Source organism: Callithrix jacchus, chromosome 5 (genome assembly GCF_049354715.1).
Source record: "Callithrix jacchus isolate 240 chromosome 5, calJac240_pri, whole genome shotgun sequence".
NCBI lineage: Eukaryota > Metazoa > Chordata > Mammalia > Primates > Cebidae > Callithrix > Callithrix jacchus.
In genome coordinates, this window is record NC_133506.1 from 81,613,700 (window position 1) to 81,628,403 (window position 14,704).

The window sequence follows — 14,704 nt, forward strand, 5'->3', positions numbered from 1 at the left end:
TCTCTCTGCAGACATCACAAAATAAAACTCATGATGTACCTATTTCCTACACACAGATGTTTCCTACCTCTCTGATTTTCACACCCCATCTGAGTTAACAGCACTCCATCTTCCCAGTGGCATAAGCTCAAAATCTTGTCATTATCCTATACTTAATAACTGTCCACTGTCAAGCTCTTCCTCCACATCCCTTCTGTTTCCAAATCCCTCTTCTGTCTCCCCTTCGTCACACACATGGTCAACGTCCCAGTTCACTGACAGCACTCACTTCCCCCATCAGCATATCCTCTATCCCATGGCAAGAGCAATCTTTGTAATATATATGTATAGATATATAACCATACACCTTCTCTTCTCAAATACACTTAAAGTTTTCTCATTGATAAAATGCAAACATACAATGTAAATATAGAGGGAAGGCTGCTCAAAGCAGAAGAGAGATCAAAATGAGGAGAAGTTACTCAGGGTAGATTGCCTGCAAGAGGTGAGCTTTGAGCCAGATTTCAAAGAAACGGGAACCATTTTAACTAAACTAAGGGAAAGCAGAGAGGTTGAGAATAGAATCCATGGGGATTCCTTTCAATGCTTTATAAATTACTTCATCTAAATCAGAAAATGACATTTGTCAGACTTTCCATATTAGATACTGGCATTAAAGCAATTATTTTTCAGAGTCTAAGTATCTCCACTGAAAGCTAGAGAAACAAAGCACGAAAAAACACTGTAAGAGTTTTGTTGTTAGCATTTTTTATTCTGAAGCAGCACTCTTGCATTGGTGGGAAATGGGAGTGTGGACAGTTTTTGCTACTAAAGAAACAGGTCCGGCCAGGCGTGGCGGCTCATGCCTGTAATCCCAGTACTTTGGGAGGCCAAGGCGGGCGGATCACGAGGTCAAGAGATCGAGACCATCCTGGCCAACATGGTGAAACCCCGTCTCTACTAAAAATATAAAAATTAGCTGGGCGTGGTGGCACGCGCCTGTATTCCAGCTACTCAGGAGGCTGAGGCAGGAGAATTGCTTGAACCTGGGAGGCAGAGGTTGCAGTGAGCCTAGATTGTGCCACTGCACTCCAGCCTGGCACCTGGCAACACAGCGAGACTCTGTCTCAAAAGAAAAAAAAAAAAAAAAGAAACAGGCCCAATATTTAGGGCTTAAATTGAAAAACTATTTCTGAGTATTGCAAACTTAGAACATATTTGAGTATTTGTTCCAGGAACACATTTTGATATTCTGCCAAGCAGAATCAGAACTCCCCAAGATCAAAGTGGCTAACAGCTACTTTAAATGTTTCATAAGTAGTTGAGGTGCACATCAATCAATTGACAAAAATCCTTAGACTTATTTTGTTTCAATTCCTACAACTTCATGAGGCAGAAGAGGACAATCTGGTTTTGAAAATATTCATACCAAAACAATGTAATACCCACATCAGCTCAATCTTACATCAACTTCCAAAGTAAGCAGTGCATAGAATATCGATTAGGATATTCTTTTTACTAGCACTCTTGAGAATATTAAACATAGAACAGGTTTATTGCCAGAGTAATATTGAAACATTAAACCTTAAGACATTTAAGCAAAAGTTTCGTGCCTTCCCACAAGCTACCAAGTTCCCAGCTTTCTTAAAGGGCTGGTAGCACTTGACCTTTAGACATTACAGCAGGTAAGGGACCAGGAATACCCACATTCTCCTCGCCCTCGTCATTATGCTGTTCTCACAGGGAAGCTATTCGTAAGAAAGAGTAACTAAATGAAAATATCAGTAATATTAATCATTCATCTAGCCCAGCAGCTCTGCATTCAAGGCCATCTGGTAAGAGTTGTGTTGGTCATATGCTTAGGAAACCTCCGGACCTAAGAGTCTAGCCTGTCCTTGGGGAAAGACGACAAGGAGAGAGGTGCTGTATCACCCTCCAGGTTGTGTTTGTTCTGGGAACACAGGATGGAATTCTGCCTACCTCCCAAAGCCCCTGAATCCCTGGTTCCCCTCACCCAGACAGCTTACAGACTCAGCTACGGGAGAAGAAGCATTACTATTAGGTTGGTGCAAAGGTAATTGCGCAAAACTCTCAATTACCTTTGCACCAACCTAACACGAAGAGGAAACATGTGGACTGGGACAGTGACAGAAGATAACACTCATGGTGACACCTTTAATAAGGTTTCACTCTGAGCACCAGCGAGTATGCCTCCATGACCGCTTCAGATTCTGACCGATCAAATAATCACTCCCTTTCCTGGGATGGGGTGGGGCAGCCAGGGTACAGCTGAGGGCAGTGTGATAGGAGCGAATGTGCCCATGGCATCCCCTTGCCCAGCATTCTGTGGGGTCGGTCACTATAAGTATCCAACCACCTAGGGGTGCTTGCCTGTCTCCCCTACTCACCTGACCCTGGGCTGCATTCCTGTAGTAATGCTCTATTTCCCATCAGGTGGAGAGAGCTGGTTTCTGCCTACTTCAGGCCTGCGCACAACCTACTATTTCCATCTCCAGCTCAATATCTTCATGGCACAGAGAAGGCCACCTCTTCTAGCTTCTGGCCGCCACTCAAAGGGGGCACTGCCCGCCTTGGGAAGCCTTTGCCTGGAATCCCTCTTTGTACGGTGCCTCTTGTAAGAGGGGAGGGACCTCATATGGCACCTCTTGCAAAAGGGGAAAGGCTGTGGATTGGGGACTTTTAAAACTGTTTAATTGCAAATGTTCACGCTTCTTGAAAGAAGAATGAAACAAGAGGGAAATGTGCAAAATAAAATGTTACAATCTCCTTACCTAGCCATCTCCTCTTCACACAAAAACATTGTTAAATGCCTGGTGTGCTTTCTTCCAGACCTTTCTCTAAACAGAGGGAGGGTTGTGAGGGCAGAAGGACGGGAGGGATTGTTGCTCTTGTTTATAATCCTACTATTCTCTATCTATTGTTTACAGATATATCTTTCCATGTCAATGCATAGAGATTTTTCTTATTGAAATTATATCTGTATATATGCATATTTGAATTAGATATACTTGAATTATATGTATTTGGATTACATTTATGTATGTGTGTGAGCATAAATATCTATATCTGGATATCTAGATATCTAGATAGATAGATAGATAGAGATAGATAGATAGATAGATAGATTTTAAATCATTACAGTCAGATAAAGCAAGAAAGTGTGTCAATATCATAATAGCAGACATTTAGAAAAATTCTTTGCAGGCATAAACAATGGAAAGGTATAAAAATTAAGAAAAAATCCAAAAAGCACGGTTTTCTCAACACAACAAATATGACCATAAAAATGATCCGACCCAGTGCATTGGTTCACACCTGTAATCCCATCACTTTGGGAGCTTGAGGTGGGTGGATCACCTGACATCAGGAGTTCAAGATCAGCCTGGCCAACATGGTGAAACCCCACTCTACTAAAAATACAAAAATTAGCCAAGTGTGCTGCCCGTAATCCCAGCTACTCAGGCTGAGGTAGGAGAATCACTTGAACCCAGGAGGCGGAGGTCACAATGAGCCGGTATCACACCACGGTACTCTAGCCTGGGTGACAGAGAGACACTCTGTCTCAATTAAAAAAAAAAAAATCTCCAGGCAGTGTGACATATTTTGCTTACAAAATTCGTTTTTAAAATATGTGACTGTCAGGACGCTCCTCTTTCCCTTCTGTTCTCACCATAAACAAGGTTCTCACCATAAACAGCATTAACAGTCAGACTTTTGCCACCAAGACGAATGCAGAGAAGGGGTGCCCAGGAGGGAGATTTGCTAGCAGTGAGGGAAGGATCACCCAGTGAGATGCTCACAGCAGCCTAAGGTCCTTTTAGACCTCCACAACCAACATGGAGCTGTTTAGGGGGATGTTTAGGATTGAAGGGGGAAGACAGACAATGCTGCCCAGGAATAAATTAAATTAAAGGAGGTATCCTCATTATGACAACTATCTGTCAGTAGTTCACCCTCCACCTGCACTCCTCAAGGGAATCCTGCCTTTTAGCAAGCCTGACCCAATATAGAACTGTCCATCAGCCCCTCCATTCAAGTAGCCTATTAGCAAGGAAACACGGCCAAGTGGAATTTTTTTTCTTTCTTTCTTTCTTTTTTAACATAGTCTTGCTTTGTCGGAGTGCAGTGGCACAATCTCGGCTCACTGCTACCTCCACCTCCCAGGCTTCAAAAATTCTTGTGCCTCAGCCTCCAAGTGGCTAGGACTATAGATTCCACCACCACACCCAGCTAATGTTTTGTATTTTTAGTAGAGATGGGGTTTCACCATGTTAGGCAGACTGGTCTCGAACTCCTGGCCTCAAGTTGATTCACCTGCCTCAGCCACCCGAAGTGCTGAGATCACAGGCGTGAGCCACAGCGCCTGGCCCCAAGTGGAAGTTAAAATAGCACTTTTTAGCAGTGAAGCTAGGCTCAATAATCTCCCTCGCTGAGCTGCCTAGTGAAAGTGGGGCTGGAGCACCTTGGATGCGGCAAATGCTCTTGCTGCCCCACCCACAGCCCCTCTGCAGGCACTCACCTTTCAGAGTCACTTTAATGGCTTCTTTCTGCAAGTTTCTACAACCTTCAGATCCAGCTTTCTCCAGCCACTGGAGCATCCTCAACCTGTGTACAGGGCAAGCTAGAAGAACGAGGGAGTGACTGCCTACAGAAGCAGCCTGCAGCCAATCGTGAGTGAGCATTAGATGCCGTAGCTTTGTATCTGTCAGGCATGAGGGGCATCTACACACCCTGGCAGAAGTCCCAGTGGGATGGAGCACCAGTGCCCACTGACATAACCTGCTCTGGGCACACCTGAATTGGCTTCCTTCCCTTCCCTGCCCATTCTCACTTCCTTGACCCCTCCTGGTGCTTCCCAGATCACCTCTAAAATGAACCCTTTGCACCTAAATCTTTATCGCCTCCTGGGGGAAACAAACCTAAGACACCAGGTCTTGAAGTCTTCCCTCCTATTTGTAATTTTCATCCTTTTGCAAATTTATACAGGTCAGAGAAGCACGTATCAATTCAGGGAAGCCTAACATTTTCAGACACCCTTAGAAATGTTAAAAAAATGATCAAAAATAAATCAAAGTAAATTTTTTAAAGGTATACAACCATAAATATGATCCACTTAATCTTAGAAAACAAATTAATAACAAAACTTTTCTTTATAATTAAGTAGTGGAGCCCCTCAATGCTCACATTATCAGGAATCCCAGGATGTCTTTTTCGAGGCCTCCACCTGCTCTCCAACACCAAGCAGAGAGAGAAATGGAAATTGTGACCAGTCTCCTAAGGTGTCCCAGGCTGGGTTTGTTATTGGTCTCATTGCTGCCACTTAAGCTAGTTCTTTAAATCTTGTCTGCCTTGATGGAAGCATCCACACCCTTGGTGACTCGGTTCCCAGCACCGGCTTCAGGCTCAGCTTTGGGACCCATGTACCCAACCACGGGGCGCCACTCAAGTGTTGGGGGAAGAGTCACAAGTATCATCCAAGGCGACTGTCTGCAGTCGACCAGGAAAAGGTGAAAATGGAAGTATCTTTTGACAAATATACAACATACCGTCTCACTCAGTCCCCGCTAAATGAATGCTCTGAAAAACTCCTAGAAGGATACACATCGAAATGTTTACGTTGTTGTTTCCGCATGGTGAAATTGGGGTTAATTTTTATTTTTCCCTTCTGTTTCTATGATTTCTAAATATCTTCTGTGAAAATGTATTACCTTTGCCACCATATCTTTTAAATGCTATCAATTTTTTTTTTTTTCTGAGACCGAGTCTCACTCTGTCACCCAGGCTTGCGTGCAATGGCTCGATCTCAGCTCACTGCAACCTCCGCCTCCCAGGTTCAAGCAATTCTCCTGCCTCAGCCTCCTGAGTAGCTGGGATTACAGGTGCGTGCCACCGCACCCAGCTAATTTTTGTATTTTTAGTAGAGATGGGGTTTCAACATCTTGGCCAGGCTGGCCTTGAATTCCTGACCTGGTGATCCACCCGCCTTGGCCTCCCAAAGTGCTGGGATTACAGGCTTGAGCCACCGCACCTGGCCTAAATGCCATCAATTTTTTAAAAAAGAAAGTGCCATTGGTGTTCACCCAGTCATTTAACAAACACCTATTGAGTGTTTTTTTTTTAATGTGCCAGGCACATCCTAGGCACTAAGAATGCATAAATGAACAGAGAAAATGCCTCCTCTCATGGGTGTTACACACTCGTGAGGGAAACGTGTTACAGAAGTCAGCAAACACATATAGAATATAAAGGTCTCGGTGAATGTTGGAGCAAGAGCAAAGCAGGATGAGGCACAGATGATCCAGGAAGATCACGTGCAAATGAAACCTGCTCGGTTCAAGCTGCTATTATTCAAAGTACAACAGATGCATGTATTATAAACAATAGAAACTTATATCTCATGTTCTGGAGGCTGGAAGTCTAAGGTCAGGGTATCAGCACGGTCAGATTCCACGAGGTTTCTCTCTCTGGTTTCCAGATGGCTGACTTCTTATATCCTCACTCAATGGAAAGAGGGAGAGAGAGGGATCTTTCCAGTATCTCTTTTATGAGGCCACTAATCTTGTTTATGAGGGTTCCTCTATTGTGACCTAATCACCTCCCAAAGGCCCTACTTCATAATACCATTCCATTGACGGCTAGGATTTCCACATATGAGTTTGCATGGGAGCAGGAGGAAGAGTATACATTCAGTCCATAAATGAGAAACCATCCAGAAATTATCCATTTCAAAGGAGTTACTGTATCTACTCTATCCTTCATTTTTTGCATGAAAATCGCACAAACTATTGGAAGACAGTTCATCTTTATCTTGCATTTCAGACTAAAATGGTATGATTTACCTTCTGTATAAAATGATCAAAAACAAGATCAATTTATCTGTTAAAAGTAACTTAAAAATATTTTTTAAACTAAATTCAGGTTTTATAAGTATCATCTTTCTCAATTCTTTCGATTTTTCCCTTTTTCCTCACTTTCTGGACTTCTACTTTCCAAACCCGCCTACAAATGCCCCTCCACTGTATAGCAACAGGCTCCACAATCAATGCAAGATACCATGATCACAATGACTTCCCAGCCATCCACAATCATTCTTCAGAGCCAAGTGTCAAGGAAGTGATGAGTCAGCCTTCATCATGAATGCCTCGGCCAAGTCGGCCCACACAAGCTTCAGGGGTTAGGAACCAGAGTAATCCCTTTACACCATGGAAGAGTCACTGAAGTTCAGCTGCCTTTTGCAGCCTGCACACCACTGTTGAATGTTATCTCAGGAAAGAAGGACATCCAATATTCACCCAGGAGCAAGAATCCACAACCACATTTACCCCCATCCCTTGGAAATGGTGAGATCAATTTTCTTCTTTCTAAGTCCTCTTGGCCATTTTCAAATGTAACGCAGGGTGTCCCAGGGGTCCCCTTGTGGCCCATTCAGTGTGGCCAAGAGCCCCACAATCCGCACGTACACAACAGCTCTCAGCGATGCTACAGAGCAGGACAAAGAAGGACAGAGAGAGGCAAGAAGCCAAGGAGAAAAGGCCGCCAACTGGAGAGGCTCTTAAAGAGACACCATTAGAAATTTTAAAAATTACTGTATAGAAAAGAGCTCAGTTGGTTGAACTAGAATGGTTGCTATAAAACAGTTGTTCTAAAATTCTCAAATGAAACACTGCTCAAATTTCACAAAAAGCTTCTGCATTCTGCAGTTAGAAACTCTAACTGTGGCATGGGTGAAATTGCTCTCCTTTGGCCTCAAGAAGTGGGTGTGGAAAATGGCATCCCCAGGAAATCAAAGAGATAGCCTTGTGCTTCCTCTGCTAAGCCAAAGAGAAGCTGAGCACTGAGGATGGTCAGGCTTCAGACAGCGAAAGCCTAGAGCCAGGAAGATGAAAACGTTTGAGCAAAGACATGACACCAAGTCCGTGCACTAAATCTGGACCCATTTATTCTTAAGAGTACCCTATTTACTTATTTTCTTAATTCTTAGTAAGATTGATTATCTAGTGTTTTGAGCCATGCCAGATTAGAAGAGGTAAATAAGAAAATGGGTCAAGGGTGCTGCTGGGTCAAAAGCAGAAACATTGATCTTTTTCTTTTTTCTTTTTTCTTTTTTTTGAACGGAGTGGCTGGAGTGCAGTGGCACAATCTCAGCTCACTGCAACCTCTGTCTCCTGGATTCAAGTGATACTCCTGCCTCAGCCCCGCTGGTAGCTGGGACTACAGGCATGCATCACCACCAGCAGCTAATATTTGTATTTTTAGTAGAGACAGGGTTTCACCATCTTGGCCAGGATGGTCTCAATCTCTGGACCTCGTGATCTGCCCACCTCGGCCTCCCAAAGTGCTGGAATTATAGGTGTGAGCCACCGTGCCCAGCCCAGGAACACTGATTTTTAAAGACCTCATGTACAATAAAAGTGACAGGTATGTGTTAGAGAAAAGATTAACAATTTTATAATGGCCAACAAGAACCTCCCATGCAAAACAGTGCAGGTTTATTAGAGGCAAAATAGTCTAATCCCCTCATCCATTTTTAAAGATATTACAGAAACTGATATTCATAATGTAGGCTTCAGGGAGTCAACAGTAAAGGCACTTGCATTGGGTATTCTCATGGAATGAAGTGAAGGGGTTGTGTTTTAGACCAATTCCCATCAAAAATGGTCAAGCGGAGGCTGGGCGCAGTGGCTCACGCCTGTAATCCCAACACTTTGGGAGGCCGAGGTGGGCGGATCAGAAGGTCAAGAGATCGAGACCATCCTGGCCAACATAGTGAAACCCCATCTCTGCTAAAATACAAAAATTGGCTGGGCGTGGTGGCCCATGCCTCTGGTCCCAGCTACTCAGGAGGCTGAGGCAGGAGAATCGTTTGAAACTGGGAGGCGAAAGTTGCAGTGAGAGGAGATCACATACTGCAAAGACTCTAAAAATATAAATAAATAAATAAATAAATAAAAGGTCAAGTAGGGAGAGTTAACTCCAAAGGGCCACACAGGTATTTTGGGGTTGGTGGCAATGATTTATACATTGATTGGGAGGTGGTTGCACAGATGTTTCTATTTGTCAATTCACCAAAATCTATACTAATGGAGGGCATCTTATTGCATCCAATTACCTCAATGAAATTGATTTAAAAAATAAAAATAAGGTTCAAGTTAAAATTTGGCACTTACAAAGCAAGAGTCAGCTAACTGAGACTCCACTAATACACACAATGACTTAGTTCCTTGGTGAGACAGGCAGTTAGATTAATTCAGGAGCACACATTGTGCCAGCACTGTGCTGACTCCTGAGGATACAAACATCTTGGAAACAGAGTCTCTGCCTTGGGAAGGCCCGTGGTTTAATGAATTTAGTGGCTACAAGATGCACTAATTTTCTAAAAACCTCAACACACATTAGAATGGGGTGTTGAAAAAGGGCACAGAGAGCCCCTCTAACATGGGTATATTGTTCTTCTCTTCTTCTCTAGGTTTTGCTGACCTACACTATTTTCTGCATTGGGAATAAAGCCCACTATTTCCAGCATCATTTTAAACAGGAATCATTACCAACCCCATCTAAGAAAAATTCCAAGGGAGCTGTTGGCAGAGTGGACTTTCCTCTTGATTTCTGAGCAATAAACAGGACTTGTCACAGGCTGTCAGAATCTGGTAGCTTTGAAACTACCTATTGGGTGGGAGAGGAGATACAGCACTGAAAAAGTAGGCTGCAATCCCCCTGAACCAGGACAAAGGGCCCCAACCCTCAGCAGTCTGCGACTGTCTGTAAAAACCTATGGACGGTTACTAATATAAAAGTAGAAACAGATTAGATGGCTGAAAAGAAGAGCGTCTTAGCCAGAACCAGGCTTGCAGAAAGATTTTATATACATTTGTTGAAAGACTTAAGAAAATACCAAGCTTTTGCTCTTATGGCTGCTTTAAGACTGGCACAAAGGAGGAGGTGAAGCAATCCAATCTCTCAATTTGGCTGAGTGCTGTTACACCCACGCCCCTGTGCTTCCCCTCTGCCCAATCCCCGCCCCTCAGCCTATTTCCCGCCTCCTCTGACCAACGCCCGGCCCACCTCAGCCTAATCCCCACCCTCTCAGCCTAATCCCCGCCCCCTCAGCCCAATCCCCGCCCCCTCAGCCTAATCCCCGCCCCCTCAGCCCAATCCCCGCCCCCTCGGCCTAATCTCACCTCCTCAACCTCATCCTGATTCCAAAAGGTTTACAGGCTCAATCAGAGGATGCCTGGAAGTTTCTATGTGTCTTGGGAACTGTAGCCCCAAGTGTAACCCCTCCCCCAGCTCTCCCCTTGGCCTGTTATGTACTGGCAACGTGTACAGTCATTGCCCCAGAAGGAAGCAGTATCTAAGTCAGATTGTAATTCTCTTAAGGGAGGGATGACATTTAAGGGAAACAGTGAAGGATGGTGAAGCGCCCTGCAACCAGCCATTGCAACCCCTGGCCTGGGGTCACTAGATGCAAATAAAAATGGAGGACATCAGTTCAATTTGAATTTCAGATAAACTACGAATATTTTTTAGTACAAGTTTGTCCCAAATATTGCAATTACATTTACTTACACTAAAAGAATTACTAGTTGCTTAACTGAAATTTAAATTTAACTGGGTGTCCTATATTTTATCAGGTAGCCATACCCAAAACCTGAAGGCGACTTGGTGTTACTGGAGCCCAGAGAGTTGGAGCTAAAGAGAAGGTCGGAGAGGCCCAGCAGGTACAGTGTTCACTGAAGTGTACAGACCGGAAACAGAGCCCACTGCAGCGAAGAGCAAGGAGAAAGATGGTATCTCTCTCTCATCTCGCCCTCTAATCTCCTGAGGGCACTTCCGAATGGCAGAAGGCAACTGGAAACCAGTCTACAAGACAGCCTCACTGCCATAACCCTTAGGAGTTTGTATCCTGGAGCAGTAGCCAGCAGAGAAGGCAGAAAATGGATATGAAGTTTGAGGCAGACTAAGCAACATAAAAATATTCTGTATTCTTTCTAGAAGCATATGGAAATTTTTTTTTTTTGCTTAATACCACCAATAAAGCTGAATTCATAGAAAGCAAATATTTGCAGTGTCTCCAATTGCACAGTAACAATAGAGCTTGAATTTCATATAGATATATTTACTCACACACATGAAGACACCTCTTTCTAAACATGTACATGTTCAGCTCACAGGAAGCTGGAGAAGGTGCTTTAATGAGCAAAGATGACACTGTAAAGTGTCTCTCAGACAGGTAAAGACTTCTCATTTTGCACCTGGGAACTATCTCAAGACAGAAACAAGTAATTCCATTGGCCATATTTTTGCTGGCAATTAAAAAGCAAACCTGGGCCAGGTTTAACTTGCTATTAGAGTTGAAAGAATTAAGCGTCTTTGGCACCTCCAGTGTGTTTTAGTAGTAATAAGTATAATTAAATTTGTTTATTATTTCTAACTTCTTTGCCCTCTCTAAAACCAAGTTAAACATTAAAGACAGTGCCAAGAAGGGGGAGGGGACAACACTGAAGTGCTATACAGACCCTGTAGCTTAAGGAAGGAGGTGGGGCGGGAGGTTGGGAAGCATCTGGAAAGGTCTGAGAAGGATGGGGCTCCTAGTTCTGCCTGGTTCTGTCTCTTAATTGCCTCCAGCTCCTCGTGCAAGTCATTTATCCTCTCCAGACCTGTTTTTGTTTATTTGTTTGTTTGCTTTTATCTCTGTACTAAGGGGGTTCGTTTCAAGCCATGTAGACCTTTTCCTGAACTAAGAGTCTGGATCCCGTACGTGCTTTGGAAACTCAATTCTCAATAATCTCATGGGACAAGAGTAAACAGAAATCATATCCTATTATACTAACAAAGGTGTTTTCACTACCCAAGATTAACCTAAAGACTGGCCAAGCCCATTGGAGCTCAGCTTCCATTCAGCGGATTTTACCTTGTAGCTTCTAGAGGAGCCATCACTGTAGTAGGAGGGGAGTGGGAAGGAAATCCTTCCAGAATGCTTAGGACACGATAAAGAGGAAAGTTTTCTTACTCCTCACATAAGGTGAAAAGGGGATTTATTTCAGCAAAGGCACAACAGCCTCAATGCCTACAGGATCCACCCAAAGGTTAAAGAAAGGCAGAAGAGGCTGGGTGCGGTGGTCACGCCTATAATCCCAACACTTTGGGAGGCAGAGGTGGGTGGATCACGAGATCAGGAGTTGGAGACAAGCCTGGCCAACATGGTGAAACCCTGTCTCTACTGAAAATACAAAAATTAGCCAGGCCTGGTGGCATGCGGCTGTAATCCCAGCTACTCAGAAGGCTGAGGCAGGAGAACTGCTTAAACCCGGGAGGCAGAGGTTGCGGCGAGCCAAGATCTAGCCACTGCACTCCAGCTTGAGTGATAAAGCAAGACTCTATCTCCAATAAAAAGACAGAGGATGAAATGGGGGGGAAAATTTCAACACATGGGCAGTCCTTATGAAAGCCTGTATTCTGTATTTTAACTTATTTATTAATGTATCGCTTCACCTCCTGACGGCATCCATTAGCTTTCAGTTTTTCATGTTCCATGATCACAAGTTCAAAGAAAGACATCCATGATCATCTGCCCAAGACTTTATACCCCTTCCAGGAGCCACAGAAAAAAGTTAGATCCCCTTAGACGTTTGGGGGAGCACTCTTCTACTTTGCACAGCTAAAAGGAGCAAAAAGAAAATGCACGCCTCTCTCAGTTGTCCTGCATCTGACCTGCATTGTAGAAATCTGATGCTTGTTTTTCCATCCTGGCTGAAGAGGTATAAGCACCAAGGCTGTTCATCTGGGTCTCAAATTGCACAGCCTAGGAAGATCCTGAGAAGATACTCAGGAGCTTACCAAGATGGTGGGGTGCAGAGAAAGTGACCTCACACTAAGTCCTCTTTAGGAAACAGAACACAACAGTGGATTCTTACTCGTGAACCAGAGTTCCGATGACCTCGCAGGAAGACAACAATCAAAGAGAAAATTCCCAGTTATAATGAGCTGTGCATGTCTCCGTGCAACAGTAATGTTCTCCAACCTTTGAAGTTCACAAGGAATATGAAAATCCAACTGGAGGTTCCACGGGGCCACAATGAGGGCCCCAGGGGACCACAGGAACGAGGATCCTGCAAGCATGTGTCCTTGGTTCCCATCTATAAAATCGCCAGATTTAAACAGACAGCTGCTGTTCAAGCTCTTAAAATGCTGTGTGCAGGGAAACGTGGAGCTGCCTCGAGCCTGCCCGCCCAGCAGTCAGTCTGATGAGAAATGCAGTTGAAAGAACAGGCTGGAAAGCCAAATACCTGTCAGGCTCTTTCACACTGCAATGTTGCCAGAAGGTCTATAAAAATGTCATTGTCTCTCAGCTGCCGGTGATTATATTACCCTTTACATTGGCTGTTGGTAATAAAAAAAAAAAAGAAAAGGCAAATATCATTTTTGCACTGCTCTGGCCTTCCTCTGGCCTTTTTCAAATAATAATAGACTAAATATAAAGAGACAGAAGTCATTACTGGGCTCTTTAACTAGTGCCAAGGAAAGTGAATAATTAAGGAAACATTACTTGAAAGAAATTTACACAGTTGCTTTTAAGTTAGAACTAAATAAGAGCTCTTTAAAAATACATCATTTCCCCTTTATCTTAACACAGCATTCGAACTCTGGCCTAATATGGTGGCTACTGTTTAGACCTTACCAGGAAAAAAAAATGCTGTTAGTTTCCATTACCGTATTATAAGTCCCAAATCAAACAGACGCAGGGGAGAGATGAGGAGGCTGGGGAGGTAGAGGCTGGTCTATTTGCACAGCTTCCTTCACATCTGGCCTACCAGCCAATACTTAACTTTGTTCACCTAGGACAGCAATTCTCAGACAGTTCTGTGACTCCCCTTGAACATCTACCTCAATTGCAGGAAGCCTAGCAATTTTTAGATCATGTGCTCAATTTTATTCTCTGAAGCTGTCAAGAAGAGGTATGCACAGATAACCCCTGCCTATGTCTCAGCATCTGACTTGGTGTGCGCAAAGCTGGTCCTTGTTGAGTAATTCCCTAGCCCTCCTCACTCTCTGGCTCTCCCTCCCTTTCCCTGTGTTGCTTCCTTTCCCGCATTTGAGTCATTATCCTCCCATACACAAGGAGAATTAAACAGAGGTGGCACCAGACTCAATGGGACACGCTGTCTATCCACTGGGTGACAATCTTGACCAGTTTGAGCATATTAAGATTGTTTAGCAGGAAGTCTAGGGCTTGGAGCCTCTTTTCTCAGCCTGGTGCCACGACATCAGGTGGTCCTGAGGCCTTAGGCATGGCCACCTCTGCAGTGCCAGACCCAGAGACAACCTGAAGTCTGACAGTCCAGGTGTGTGGCTGCTGGATAACTTGAAGCTGCAATCAGAGAGGCAACCTGTGTTCCTGATGTTGTCTTAGTGCACATTATGTCTGAGGCGTGAAGCACTGGGCCTTGGGTATTATTTGATCATTTGTTCAGACAGATGTTCTGTGTCCTCTCTTCCCAAATGCCCCAACCCTCCATACACAGGTGCTACGTGTGCCATAGCCCCACTCCTTTCCTCCAAAATTTATAGGATGAAATCCCAATCCACTTCCTCAGAATGTAGTTGTATTTGGAGAGGTCTTAAAAGAGGTGATTAAGTTAAAGTGAGGCTATGGTAGTGAGGCCCTGACCCAGTATGGCTGGTGTCCTTAGGGGAACAGACACTA

The 14,704-nt window shown here is 44.0% G+C and overlaps 1 long non-coding RNA gene across 1 annotated transcript; it reads left to right on the forward strand.

The window, feature by feature from the left end:
* The first annotated feature begins 6,646 nt into the window (after nucleotides 1-6,646).
* Nucleotides 6,647-11,042, forward strand: LOC118153437 (uncharacterized). The gene is made up of 3 exons (XR_004742653.3): nucleotides 6,647-6,828; nucleotides 7,025-7,340; nucleotides 10,632-11,042. It is a non-coding gene; the product is annotated as an uncharacterized LOC118153437 (long non-coding RNA).
* Nucleotides 11,043-14,704: the final 3,662 nt, after the last annotated feature.